This window comes from Helianthus annuus, chromosome 14, assembly GCF_002127325.2.
Source record: "Helianthus annuus cultivar XRQ/B chromosome 14, HanXRQr2.0-SUNRISE, whole genome shotgun sequence".
Classification (NCBI taxonomy): Eukaryota; Viridiplantae; Streptophyta; class Magnoliopsida; order Asterales; family Asteraceae; genus Helianthus; species Helianthus annuus.
In genome coordinates, this window is record NC_035446.2 from 64,859,847 (window position 1) to 64,875,810 (window position 15,964).

Consider the following 15,964-nt stretch of genomic DNA (forward strand, 5'->3'; position numbering starts at 1 on the left):
TCTTTGTCGGACCGCATCCAGAGTGAGGGACAAAGAAATGTCAGCTACAGATCTAAAGGTCGCTGGCCGAGAGGCCTTCACGCTTGCCTTTATCTCAGGGGCTAAACCACTGATAAAACAAGCTATTCTCTTTGGCTCCGGGGTTACCAGATACGGAACCAACCGAGACATCGTGTTGAAGCTCGTGAGGTATGCTTGACAGTCAAGGTTCGTTATAACCAATGACAGGAAGTCAGTCTTTATCTTTTCAACCTCATGTTGAGGGCAGTAATTCTCCTTGATGAGAGAAATGAATTCCTCCCATGTCATGCTGTATAGAACAGCCTTTCCCGAGGCCTGAACCAAAGACCTCCACCAAGCCAGGGCCTCGCCCTTGAATGATTGTGAAACAAACTTTACCACATCTTTCTCTGCGCAACCACTGATGTCCACCACGGTGTCCATCTCGTCTAGCCACGTCATACAATCAACCGCGCCTTTCTCCCCAGTGAAGTCTCGGGGTTTGCAAGATACAAAATACTTGTAGGTACAGCCCCTGGCGCAAGATGCATCAGTATACACTCTTTCTGGACGGACACTGTTTTCATTGGATGAGTGATTATCATCATCCTTTTTGGGCTTGGACGGTGGTTTGTTGTGAGATTTTGAGTGGGTTTTCGGCTTTGAGTGTGGTTTAGATATGGTTCTGCTCCGGGATTCAGTATACTCCTCGTATTGTCGATCCAGGGCTGCCTTAACAGCATTGTCGACAAGAGCTTTCAATTCTGCGCCCGTCAAATGAACCTGGGCGTTATCGTATTCGTCTTCCTTCGAATGACTATTTTCCCCACTTGGATCAGCCATGGTAACTTGAATCTGCTACAGAAGATAACGAAAATTTTTATTTAGGAGTTTATTATGGAATTGTCTTTTATGGCAATTCATTAACCATGGTAAACAGAGACCATATCTGGTTAATTCGTTACTCACTTTTATTTAGGATTTGAATATAACTTATCCTAATTACAAACAATATTGCTAGTGGCATAAAAGCCTAGTCACGAGGATGTTTTTATAATATTAGCCGGGATTTCAGAGAATCAAGGCATGAAGGTTCGAACCATAGTCTTTTACCTTTTCTGACAGGGAGTCATAGACTACCACTGTCTTTTGTCTTATATGACAATAATTATGGCCCGTAGGCACTACATCACTAATGGATGTTTAATAAATTTGGCACGTAGGCACTACATCACTAATGGATGTTTAAATAAGTTTGGCCCGTAGGCGCTACATCACTAATGGATGTTTAATAAGTTATCGTCTTCATTGACGATTTAACCCATGATTTATAAATCATTAATTTGGGCTTTGGAATCCTTAAAAGGATTCTTATATAAGAATGACGCGTGCGATTTTTAACGAATCACTTCTGCCATGAACGTTAACATGATTTCAGAGGTTAACTTGGAATCTGAATCTTTTAATCAGGTCTTACCATCTTGGCCGGATCTTATAAAGACACCTGGCTAGGTTTCACTCTTAAGATTCTTTACTCAGGCAGATTTAAATTTAAAAGGAATGATTTTTGATTTATTTCATATATAATAACAAAATTGAAATTCATAACATAACATTCCATAAATTTCAGATATGATTACACGCTGTCCTAAACGGGACTTTTTTTTTAAATAAATAAATACCTACGCAGAGGTTTATAGAAAAACGAGTCCACACAGGGAACAATACAAGATAGATGTCCACGCGGGGACTAAAAGATAAGTCCACGTAGGGACTGAAATACGACAAATGTCCACGCAGGGACTAAATTGTAAATACAACAATACATAAGGAGACTAATGATCTCGTTTCTTCCTCCCTTTTAGCAGGTTTGCTAGGCCCTTGAGAAATCCACGATTACTCTTTCGTTCTTGTTCAAAGGCTCGTTCCACACGGTTTAAACGGTGGAGAATTTCTTCTTGCTCCGGTGGAGAAAAACGTGGCTGCTGCGACGGTTGCTGAACTGGGGGTCTAGGAGGTATTGGATACCCATGAGCTGAGTAATCCGGTCTCCAAGAGGTTCCATGGAGGGCATTGTAATTTGCCGCTACCACATATGGATCGGCATCATAGTTATAGTTGTAGTGCGTGTGAGTCGGCTGCTCAAACGGGTTGTATGCGGTGGAAGCGTCGTACGCTGGTATCGGATTGTCATATCCGAAAGGTGGCGGAGGTGGTGCAACTGGTGCAGAATTCACCTCTGCAGGGTGACCAGAAGGTTCCCCTAATTGTGGTTCTTCTTCAGGTACTGACGGAAAGTGACTAGCACTCGAGTGGCGAGGGGTGCTGAAATGAAATTCCCCTCCTCGGGTAGACATCCGTTCGCCTGATCTTCTATGCCTTGGCGGATCTGGAATTACTGGTTGAACCGGTGGCGGTGGTGGTGGCGTGACTGCCACGAACCGCGAATCCTCAGAAGGATCCTGTTGTTGCTGTTGATCGTGAGGCGAGAAATGATGTGAAGGTGTGAAGTACCAATTACATTGGTCAAACCTCGCCTGGTAGCTGTCGGGACCTTGATAGGGTGTTCCATGAAAGGATGACCCATCAGAGATCTCGATTGGGTGATTGGGAGTACCCCTTGCAGGTTCGACGGGGTCTGTATCCTCGTCCATATCCACTGCATTATCTTCAGAAAAGTGATCCTCTGGTCCTAAAGGGTTATACCCTATTGGTTCTTGGACATAATCCGCCGGGTTAAACTGTCCTACGAAGAAAGGTGAAGGATCGCCATAAGAACGGTGCGAAGCGGATCGCTGGATAGGTATGAACGATGGTTGAGGGTTATTGGGATTGTTTTCCGAATCTGGTCCAAACGAATGACGGTAAGAGGGTGTTGAGCTATGCGAGGTAAAATGTCTCGCAGGTTCAAAGAGGTTTCTTCTTCGTCTCTGTGGTTCTTCACTCCTTGTACTGGAAGGAGCTCGCATGTTCGAAGGTCCAGCCTCGTGATCATTGTGAGTAATGATCGTCCCTTTTCCTCTTCCTCCTCTTCCTCGTCTGATTGCAGGTGGCATATTTCCTGCTTTCAAAACTTTAAATAACAATAAACAATAAAAAGACAATTGGAATAACAATTCGAATTTGTCCTATGTTCTTGTCTAGACTCAAGTATATGCAATTGTGTAACTGAGATTAAACACAAAGGCTAGTGTTTAATTCACTCAGTGCTGTCTCTGATACCAACCTGTCACACCCCGATTTCCACGTGTCTCACCGGTGGGCCCGGTGGGGGATTATCGTGACGTAGTTGGCAACAATATAGTCAAACCACACAATATATGAATGCACAGCGGAAGCATAAAGATAAATATATTTCAACATTAACTGTAATATCAAAGTATCACCATTGTTGAAATAAAATCCACAAGGGATCAATAATAATAACAAAAGTATTGTTCAACAGACGAAGGCATCCTTAAGCTTGCGAGACTCTTTTAAGATGCTAAGGAGATATAGCCAGCCAATTACGTTTAGTACCTGCATTTAATCTTTTTGGGAAAATACGTCAGTTTACACTGGTAAATACATTCAACCGACACTTTTGAAAAATGTTTATTATAATTGATTTGAATGCACAAGGCACAAACTCTTTTGTAACTTGGGAGAATTATTTAAATATATAATCTTGTGAACGAATTACATGTTCCTTATGCGTTCAGTAGCCCGGATCAAGTCCGGGTTAAAGATCAATAGACACACCACAACGATCTATTTATGCACTGACGAGTGTACACCTACACACCGCGCTTAGGTCGTGGCCATTTCGTAAAATGATGCCAGGGATATCCGGGACATGGTCATTAACCCCCAAAGGCTTTTAAGTAACAAGACTGTTTAAACGAGCCGATCAAATTTATTCAATTACCCACTCAATGGTGGAGAATTTGATGCCCGATCAAGCGGTATGCTATATACCGTAACCCAAGCCCGTATAACGGAAAATAAGTTAAAAGTATTTACCTTTGCAAGTATAAATCCTTAATCGAAATAAATTGCAGATAGCTTTTACTGGTCCCCTAATCTGGAACGAAGGTTTAAATTAACCTATTAGAATCCTAACGGGTCTTTAATTTAGCCGTAGCTTAGACCAGTCAGTTTCAAAGGATAGTTACGGTTTAATCGCGTGAAAGGCGAAAACCATGAATGGAGTGTGATTTTGACCCAACAAGTTTGAAGACTTGTTTTATATGGGTATAATAATCATACTCTGGATTTTGGGGTCAAAACAATATGGTTTGACCCGTTTCGGCTAGTTTATGTAAACTAGTTACATAAGCCAAACCGTGCGCGCAAAAGGCGCAACGGGTAACCGTAAGAGTCCTACACTGTTTTCCTAAGTCAATATGCTTTAAAGTTCATATTATGCCCCGGAGGGGTATTTCGGTCTTTTTAAAGATTATAAAAGAGGTTTCTGAGTTCTACAGGAAATCTGAGTTTCCCGAACAGTTTATAAAGTCTAAAATACTTTATTTATTATTTAAAATCAGTAGCAACTGGAATCGGGTCAAAAGACCTTGTAGAACTCAAGTTATGGCCGAAAAGGGTATATTCGGTATTTACCGAACCGTTGCCATAACCGCAGGTTATGAGCAGGTTAAAAATAATTAAAATTTTTTAAAAATCCCAAAATATTATTTTACATCAGTGTATAAAAGGTTTGATGTCGAAATCTGGGTTTAGATAGGCGTTATGCTAATTGCGCTATTAAATTACTAAAGTTTCCGTAATTTGCGCTATTTAGCATAACTCCTATTCTGGACCTCGGATTGACGCGAAATTTTAGGGACATGCTTAGAAATCAGTAACTAAGGTTATGATTCTTTCACATGTCCGAAATTCTCGTTTTAAATCAAAAAGGGCGTTACGGTCAACTTTTAAGCATTTAACGGAAATGTGTAAAAGACTCGGACAAACAACGAACCGGTCACAGAGGTTTATACCATCATGTAACCTGGTCCTAAGAGAGTCCTAAGGCATATCTAAATCAAACTTTAACGGGTCAGAACTGAAGTCAAAGCAAAAGTCAAAGCTTTTGCGACTTTCGGCCCCGAACCGGGTCAAAACAGTAAACGGTCGGATCAAACAAGCTTAGACTAGTTAATATACTTATCATCATGTTTTATGAGTGTTTAAACAGGTTACATATCATCTACATTACTGATTATGCAAGAAATCGCAAAATAGCATTTCTGTTGACTTTTTCTAAGCACGTTTGACTCGACATTCGGACTAGTTAGAGTGGGAATCAGAGGGTGCCCTTTTAGGGGTTTAAAGCCCACATGATTACCAACATATAACTATCTTTGATTCGACAAACCACTGGACCATTTGTGATTTATCGCAAAGTCAATCATTAATTACGACGGATTGACTTTTAAGCTAAACTATGCATAAACTAAGCCACAAAAAGGGTAGACACACTTACAGTGCACGATTAGGGATGATAGAAGAATGGTTTAGAGCTCCAGAGATGGACTAGAATGCAGATTTGAGGTGTGTTTCATTTGTGCACAATGCCTTGCCTTTTATAGTGAAAAAATTGGCATAGGATCATTACAACTCAACCTACAAGGGTCCATGGATGATCAGCAGGTGTCCTAAGGTGCTAGGGGTCATGTAGAGGGTGCCCATGCTTCATTAATTGCCTCAATGATCGTTCACAAGCTCAAACAGCAAGTCTGTCCAAAGTTTCTGCATCTGGGGTCCTTACGCGGCCCGCATTAGGATTCAGCAACTCGGACGCGGGCTGCATGAATCCTAATGTCAGAAAACGTATCTTCAACTGGCGCGCGACCCGCATTAGCTCACCTGTATCCTTAACGCGGCCCGCCTGAGGGTTAAATTCCAAGATTTTCAAATCTTTTGTAATGATTAACCTGACCTTTCGGTTTCGAAGGGGTAACTTTGCGATTTGGCCCTCGATTATTCACCACTAAGGGCCTCGTGCCTTTTACCCGCATTGTTAAGTCCCCGGTTAGTTTGATTACTATCCGAAAAGCCTTAACTTTTATTGTTGACGCTTTTAACCCTTCTCATACGAATTTGATCATAACTTTCTCATTTTAAAACGGAACTTCGCGAAATTTATATAGTATATTCTAGTGAGCGTATTTTACTGTTACAAAGCCTCGGGTTCGTCAAAGGGTCACTCAGAGGTATAAATTAAACATGTTGACACAATTAACCCCTGTAGCTTGTAATCTCTCACTTTCTCCCGCGTTTCGCTCCGTACGATCCATGATTTATTCGTTTGAAGTTACGAGCATTATTTAGGGTTACTATACAGTATATTTACCCTTCGTTGACATTTATAACCCTCGAATTTACATACTCTCAAGGTTTGTCAACTTTAGTCCTTTATTTAATAGTTAATACCACGTGTAAGCCCATGACACGTGTCAACACATTATTGGACACAAAATTTCGAGGTGTTACAGTTCGACCTTAAAACTAGCCTGATATGGTGAATCGAACCAGCCACACCTCTGATTCCCGGTCCGACCAGCTAGTCCGGTCTACTTTTCGAAACACTATTATTAATTTGGTTGGTGGGGTTTCTTTTTATTACAGACACCTTTTAACAAAGTTTAAGATGTGTTTAGTTTAGTAGTCTACTTGTCTATAAGATTCTAATACTTAAATTTCTAGCTATTAAGAAAAACTGAAAATGTGAAAAAGAAATAAGTATCTAAACTTTCAAATCAAATATTTGATGTTCCGAAACAAATGAGCAACTTCAAAACCTTATCTACAAATCATATAAAATAAATAGGGTAAAATAAAAAATAACCAAAATCAGCTTCAATTCGCAAAAGTATCCGGTTCGACCGCCCAGTTTTTCGGTCCAACCAGCTCGACTTAAAATGAGTCAGATAGGGTGAACCAAACCAGACAGTCTGGCCTGGTTTTCATCACATACATCGTTTAAGAAAGCTTAAGATGTGCGTAGTTGTCTACTTCTCCATAAGATTCTAATATGCATTCTAGTTGTTATTAAAAATTGAAAATGTGAAAAAGCAATAAGTTTTCTATTTAAAATTATATAAACTTTCAAATCATCAACTGTTATTAATAATTGAAAATGTGAAAAAGTAATAAGTTTTATACTTAAAATCTATATAAACTTTCAAATCATCAACAATTTGTAGGAGCACCGTTCACATAATAAAAGAAAATACACTTTTATTAATTTTCATTGCGAATTACAACTAGTAAAATGAAAAACTATAGAACAAAATTACAAATAGAACGAACCAAATAAACCTTAAACTGCTTACAACAAAATAAAATAAACAAAAGATGAAAGACGAAATAGCAGCTGAGTCACGTTCAAGACGCTTCCCTTAAAACAGATTTCGGGCCACCCAGGTGAACCCGTCTGTTTCCCAGGGTACAACAGCCAGAGCAGATTGTACTGCCGGGATTAGCCTAGCACCTGTAAAAATACTTGAAACAAGAGTGCGTGGATATCCAAAATTAGGGAATTCGTTTGAAGCTGTGTGTGTTGTATGAACCATACGATATTTCAAGGTTCTGTCTAAAACAAAGCACAAAGCTTTGTATACCGACTGGCAATAATATGAAATGATAAGTCACCATTGAATACAAAATTCAGTAAAAATAAATATTAGAATTCAATATCACAATGAATTCTAGACTTGTCGGGTAGGAATGTGCATAAGTGCGTCATCAAAGCTACACATTGCGCCCATCGCCCTCGTCCCGGAGCCGGGCCCGGGCGCGTGTCGGGTGCTTCGCACCCTCTTGGCTACCACTGGGTATGAGTTGTCACACAAGAATACATTCGTGTGGAGAATTCTAATTATAAATCCACAAAAGATTTATCTCTCCACCTATGTGGGACAAGCTTAATTTCCAACACACAAACTTAATGCTCAAGATCTCATTAATCTTGGCTTAGTTATTAAATAATCATTATATTAACTCATAATATAATAATATTTATAGAATTTCAAACACAATTTGATCTTAAAGTTAGAGAGAGAAAGCTAGGGTTTAGATCTTCTAAACCAGCTTGTCTAGGAGATGTATACTCTTTCGATATGTAATATGTGATGATTGAATAAAAGAATTTCTTCTTCTACACTTTCTTTTATCTTTGTTGTTTACGTCTTGTTCAAGTGCAATGTTTGTGTATGTCATCGATCAAGAAGGTCTTGGGGACTTCACATGACATTCGGTATCGTGTTTGTTAGGATTTTTATTTTAGTATTTCTATTTAAATATTAAAAATACCCATTAATATAATATGTAATAAATATGAGTGTATCGCATATTACATGTTAACTAGTGGTTTTCCCCTGTCCTACGCGGCGGGAACTGAGTTGGTATCGGTATGTTTCGTTTCGGTATCGGAACTCGCTACTGCCTAAAAGAGAAAACTAAAGAAAACAAAGTTTTGATATGCTCGAAAGGATATCGACATGTGTTTTATATCAATTGAAAACCACTAGGAAAAATACCGATTCAGATACTACCAATATTGGTACCGATGTTCGGTTGAAATCGGTTTGGTTCGTTACGTATCGATACTCGTATAGTTTACGATTAAAAATGCATTTATTAATATTGTTATCGGCAATCGTATAGTGTGCGACAAAAAATAAATTATTATTCATTGTTGTTATTAAAACTTTAAATGTACTATTCATCAAGAAGAACGGGTTATATAGATACATTATTTTAAAGTGTTAATATTATTTTAAGGTATTAAAGAGTTAATTTAAAACTTAAATTAATATTTAAAAACCTCATTACTGTTAATGACCTCTTTAAATTCATATATTCATCAAGAAGAACGAGTTAAATAGTATATTATTTTAAAGTAGTAAGGAGTTAATTTCAAACTTAAATTAATATACTAGATTATTAGACCCGTGTACTACACGGGTTTAAGGATATAAATTTATAAATTATTTAAATTTATATTCTCTTCAAAAATTTACATAAGTGTTATTTTACCATAGATGACACAACAATTGGTCATGTGTAAAAACTGATTCTTTTAGAAACAAACCAACTTTACATAGAAATTGTTCTATACTTTTATTTATCCTCATGGCAAAACATAAGGCGAGAGGAAACTGCCTTCTTTTCAATTTAAATGGAATCCTTTTATTTGGCGGTATTAAACGAAATCTAGGGATAAACGTTCAAGTGCCAGTATTACTTTCGGATAATATGAGTGCCTCAATAACCTGATCACCCAGTGATAGGACCTGTAGTCGAGTTCCATTACATAAACCATTCTTTCGACCAATATTTCTTGATAACATCACTGGAACATTGACCTTTGGTAATTATCAATGATTTGCAAACCTAAAAAATATAACTCCATTTAGGACATCCAGTGAGTATAGACATTCATCAAAATTATTATGAAGATATTCTATCCTTAAGTGTAAGACCCTTCTTAAATAACACGATTTACAACTTTTAACACGCAATTGTTACAAAAATGCGAGCTTTTTAAAGCAAAAAATTTGTTGAGTTACGATCATACATGATCAAAGTATTCGAGTCATCATCCTACTAGTTTAGAACTTTCCAAAAAGAAATTTCAAGAGTTTACATCTACTACTTCTAATAAAGCAAAATAATCTTAAGCCACATGGCATGTGCTTAGGCTGCTTGATGCCACGTGGCATCTTATCCTCTCCTTTTTTTTTCCTTTGAGCGGCAATGTATGTTTTCCTTCCTACGCTCTTTTTGTTTTTGAAACCGTCTAAATTTTGAAAACCTAATCAATTCATCAATTGAAATCGCACTTTCCATAATGAATTCATTCTATCCTTTGTATATTCGTTTGCAAATCAAAAACCCTAAATACCTGTCGTTCTTCTCCTTTGGCGATTAGTCTTCGAAGCATTCATCCACCGGGTTTTGCCGTGAATTTTCTTCATCGAGAGGTATTTTCATCCTCTGATTGTATATGTTAATCTTTGTTGTGTATGTTTTACATAGATTCCACATATTTTCATGTTTTATATCCGATTTTCCCTAATTTTGGGGATTATTTTTAATAATATGAAACCCTAACTGTAAGATGTTTGTGTGTATTTGTATTTGCTTTTCGTACTACTTTTGCAGATCAATAGACACAAATTCTAAAACAACTCCTCTTCCATCGCATTTGTTTTTTTTTCTTATCTATAGTCTGTATGATGTGTTTCTGTTTCATGATGTTACTTTTTATTTGTGCACCCTAATCGATGATATGTTTAATCTAATTTGCAGTTGATTTATAATGAGGCCATTGGTTTTCCAGCTCTTGCGTTACTCATATGCTAAAGAACATGATTTAGAAACTCTCTTCAAATCCGTCATTGGTGATCAGATTGCAGAAGTTGAATTGAGTGTCAGGAAAGCATGAACAAAGGTATGATCTTTCTTGATTTAAAGAATCTTGAAATAGAGTTTCTTGAAACCCCATGAACAAAAAAAAAATAAATTACGACTTACAGCTTTCTCGCGGTTTGTCGAGATGTCAGGCTGACATTGAAAGCTTTTTCTTTTAAAAAAATTAAATTTTAGAGATGTAAAATGTTTAAAAGAAAGTAACAATACACTTTTAATACACATTTTAGGGATTTTTTTGGACTCCATCGTGGTATTTAGGTTGTAGCTTTAAAAAGCCACACAGTGAAGTAAAAACAATAGTATGTCTGTTTCTATGAGAGATTTGGATCCAGCCTTCCAAGGAGCTGGACAAAAAGTGTATCCTTTGTTCTTTCATATATCATGAAGTTGATTTATTTCAATAGCATATTTGATACTATTTTTTATTATTTAACTAATGAGTAGATTAAATGTCTAATTTTCTATTATTTTTTTTAATTATCATGGACATTCGCTGGACATTCGCCTATTTTTTCCTTAAACTATTTACAGAGAAATTGAAGTGTGGCGCATTGAGAATTTTAAGCCAGTGCCCGTTACACTGGCTTCTTATGGCAAGTTTTTTACATGGGACTCTTATCTTATATTGAAGGTCTATTCTCTAATCTTAATTAAAAATATGACTAAACGTGATTTGCCAGCTCATATTCTGTGACTTTGGAAGTGCAAAGGATCTGGTATTTTTTTAATTTATTTTTGTGACTTTTCAGGCATGGTGTTAGATAGATGACGACAGCATGGGCTGATGGGCCGGAGTTTATTACACAATGTCCAATTAGACCAGGAGGGAGTTACACATACCGGTTCACAATTCCAGGACAAGAAGGAACTTTATGGTGGCATGCACATAGCTCATGGCTTTCAGCCACTGTTTATGGTGCTATTGTTATTCACCCACAAGAAGGATATCCGTACCCGTTCCCTAAGCCGCACCGTCAATCGGTCACTTGGTATACAATTTATTAATGATTAATGTACATGTTGGAAAATTTAAACTTTTGAGATACTTGACATATTATGATGTTGATGATAATCAGGTGAATGGTGGTATGCAAACCTGATTGATGTTATAAGAGAGGCCACAAGGACCAGATCAGACCCAAGGCCCAAATGTTTCTGATGCGTTTACCATCAATGGTCAACCCGGTGATCTCTATAAGTGCTCTAGCTAAGGTTTATTAATGTAAAACATGACTTCTTTAGGGGTGGTAGAATTGATGGGTCAAACGAGCTGAAGGGTAATTTTGGTACGAGTTGTAACGCGAAACAAAGTGGGCTAGATTGACCCAAAACAGTCTCAAATCGGATAACTGATAATTTTGGTAAGAGTTGAAACTTGAAACAAATCGGGTCAGATTGACCTGAAAAACAATCAAATTGGTACAAGTTGAAACTTAAAACAAAGTAGAGTTAGATTCACCCAAAACACTGCCAAATGTGCTAACATGGTACAAGTTGAAACTCAAAACAAAACGGGCTAGATTAACCCCAAACACCGTTAAATGGGCTTATAGGTAATTTTGTTAAGAATTAAAACTTGAAACAAACTGGACTTTCTTGGCCCAAAACACTGTAAGATAGGCTAACCGGAATGGCTGGCCCAGAACTAGAACTGGTTTTTTATATATATTGTTATGTTTTTTAGTTTTTAAGAATTATGTTAAGAAAATGATATTATATTTTTTCACATGTAAATACCGTCAAAGTCCGAGTTGACTCGGGAGAAACAAGCCTAATCCGGGTGATCAAGGCAGCGCTAAATCAACAGCTTTTTTTCACCATTGTTAACCACAAACTTACAGTGGTAGGAGCTGATGCTTCCTATGTAAAACCCTTCACCACCCTGGTCCTCATGCTCGGGCCGGGTCAAACCACCGATATCCTCATGCAAGCCGACCAGGCTCCAGCACGTTACTACATTGCTGCACACGCTTACGCCAGTGGACAAGGTGTCCCATTCGACAACACCACCACCACCGACATGATGATAGTATACCATTTCTATACTTCAGTTATGATTTAACTTGCTTTTTAACAAGGTTATGTGTGTGTTTAGCAGGGTGGCAAGCAGATGCAACACACGATTTAACTAACTTTTTAACTTGGAAAGTTGGTGTGGGTTCCATCCGACCCGACCCGTTTGCCAAGTCTATTTGTAGGTAAAACTTTCTATATAAAGTATGATCAAGCTATAACCAGTTCTAACTTAAATTTATATAATTTTCTGTTTTTTTTTCTTTTAACAACAGGTGATTGATACGTCAGCTATTTCAGATCGCTTCACATGTTCGTGATTTTCATTCGATTTACTAAGGTATGTTCAATCGGTTGTTTCTAATGCTATAATTATTCATGAAATTTTTAGTTATAAGGTTTTTCATCTATATATCAGGTACTTTGTTAGTTTTGGTTAAAACACGTTAGCTTATGAACTTCAATGAGATTATGCAATTGCAGAATGTGTGTAGTGGTTGATGGCTTTTATTTCTCTATTGAAAGAATGGTTCAAGAGATGGTAGGCTCACATATAATTCAAGGTCTTTTTAATTTGAAATAACCTAAGAATAGAACCTCATTAAGCTTATGTAGGATGCTCCTAATACCTTGAGAGAAGTTTTTAGCCAATCTGTAAAAACAGCCCATGTTAAGATCATGAAAACAACTTTTTTGCACAGTTATATGCTTGGTATATATAACTAATAAAATAAATCTTTGTTTAATCTTTAAGAAAGCAATGGTAATTTTGGAACATGGGCAATATTGACTAAGAAATCTGTTCTTAGTTTGGCACCTCTCTAGAGTCTTGATTTAGAATCATTGTATTTTGGGGTTGATGAGAGACATAGCTCTTATTCTTTTATTCTATGGTTATTTGTCTATTTGTGTGCCACCGCTAAAGCCTACCACCGCCGCAAGTGTGAGAGACGTCTCTGAGGTTATAAGCTTTTGCCTTATTTGTCAGGTAACGTCTCTTTGTTTCTTCTTTAATTCGATGTGTTTTCTATTACCGGGTTTAAAAAGCTCCAATTTTTAAATTAAAAACTTGACCTTTTAAGGTCTGTTTGACTTATTTCAACCTCAAAACTCGGTAGCTACATGTAGCTTTATAGTATACTGTATGAATGTAAAACATTTCTGTTTAAGTTCTTAACAAAATTCACATAAATATTAAGAATGGAGCGATTAATGGATTGTAACTCTCTTTCTTATTGTTGTGAATATTAATTGGTATTAGTTATCGCCTTAATGAAAGTCATCGTAAAAAATTAGTTATTGTCATTCTTTGACGACAATCTTTACAGTGATCCTCATAATTAAAAATAAATATTTTATTATAAAAGGGCCCCAAATTACGGATTCGGTTTAGGCCAACAAAATAGTTGAGCCGGTATGCCAGATAGATAGATTTTGGATTACGAATTATGACTTTCTTGCGTTGATTCATGAATATGATTAGGGTTAGAAAGTTAGGGTTCGCAAGATCCTGTGGATTCTGAAGTTTTCTCCTCCACAACACCAATCGAAGATTACCCAGGTACCTATCTAAATTCCTTTCTTATTGTTTGTAGGTAAAACTTGCTATATAAAGTATGATCAAGTTATAATCAGTTCTCACTTAAATTCATATAATTTTCGTTTTTTTTTCTTTTAATAACAGGTGCTTAATACGTCAGCTACTTCAGATCGCTTCACATGTTCGTGATCTTCTTTCGATTTACTAAGGTATGTTAAATCGGTTGCTTCTAATGCTATAATTATTCATGAAATTTTTATTTATAAGGTTTTTCATCTATATATATCTATATATCAGGTACTTTGTTAGTTTTGGTTAAAACACATTTGCTTATGAACTTCAATGAGATTATGCAATTGCAGAATGCATGTAGTGGTTGATGGCTTTTATTTCTCTATTGAAAGAACGGTTCAAGAGATGGTAGGCTCACATATAATTCAAGGTCTTTTTAATTTGAAATAACCTAAGATTATACCCTCATTAAGCTTAATTAGGATGCTCCTAATACCTTGAGAGAGGTTTGACTAAGAAATTTGTTCTTTGATTACATACATCTCAATATTTTGACATCAACAAATAACTTGCCTCTTCTATAATAGGTGCCATGTTAAGTATCAATCATTTGATTTTTTTGTTGGTGGTAATTATAGGTAGTTAAATCTAATGCTTTATAGCTATAGTGCTATACTACTAATTAGCAAACAATTATCATATTTCGTGTTTGTAAAATCATCTGTTGACATTTAGTGGTCAACAAATGATACATGATAGTTCATTATGATGATGCATTAAGGTACACTTTGAGTACAAATTTTTGTGTCTAATAAAGGGTTTTTTTTTTCCAGGATGAGTTTTCAAGGGAGTGATTGAACGATTCGTTGTCTGGGTTTCAGTTATGAATTCATTGAAAGAAGTTGAAAAAAGGGCGGTGATATCGGTTGCCATTCAATCGCATTCAAACTCAATATGATTTACCCTCTTGACATTGAAAGAGGCGCATAGATGGAACAAAATATAAAGAGTAAAAAGTTTTATCTTATATGCCATCTTAAAAAATGTGTAAATTACAATAGTGCCCATCCAGTTTGCTTTTTAACATATACGAGTTGACGCAACCCGCGCGTTACGGCGGGATGTTGAACTTCACCTTATTTGTAAGATCATAAATCCTAATTTTTTTAGGATGTTTGGCTCTCGGTTTGTTTGTTCTTCAATTACTCACATATTTTAACTTATTCTGTTCTTTGATACTTTACTCCAGGATTTTGTCCTCAAACTGGTTGATGGGAACGTTGCCAGCATCCCTTGCTGAATTGAGCAATTTAAAAGATTTGTAAACATTTTCACATTGCTATTGAAAGTTAATGATTTTTTTTTGGTTTCATTGATGTTTGAGGTGTAAGTTAACTGTTTTTTTTTTTATTTTACAGCAGGATAAGTGACAATAATCTCAGTGGGCCATACCTAATTTCATAGAGAATTGGAGACAACTCAATAAACTGTAAGTTCAGTTTGTAAATCATATGCACTTGTGCTGTATGTTTAATTCCGTTCACTTTTTTTGTATTGTCATTTTTGAAGAGAACTAATTGGGACGGGGCTTTCGGGACCGATTCCTTCATCCGTTTCCTTTCTGAACTTAACTGACGTGTGAGTGTAGATAACGTTAACTTCATACGAACCTTTTTCTTTCTTTCTTTCTCTTTTTATCTTTTTTTTTTTCTATTTCGTGTAATGGGAAATTGCTATTACTATGTAGGAGAATTTGTGAACTAAGTGGACCAACTCAGAGATTCCGTTCGTTAGATAATGATGTTGGTTTACTAACACTGTATTTAGAAGGTTTTGTATTTCAAATTGTCGTTGTAATCTAATATATTGGTTTGTGTTTTAACGTTGTAATCTAATTTCAAGATACTATGTTATTTAAGGGTTTGATAATTAAATGAAAAGGGTTGACTAAATTTAAGGGTTTGCCCTTGCAGCATT

The 15,964-nt window shown here is 36.6% G+C and overlaps 1 pseudogene; it reads left to right on the forward strand.

The window, feature by feature from the left end:
- The first annotated feature begins 11,080 nt into the window (after window positions 1-11,080).
- On the forward strand, window positions 11,081-14,355 carry LOC118486488 (annotated as a pseudogene).
- Window positions 14,356-15,964: the final 1,609 nt, after the last annotated feature.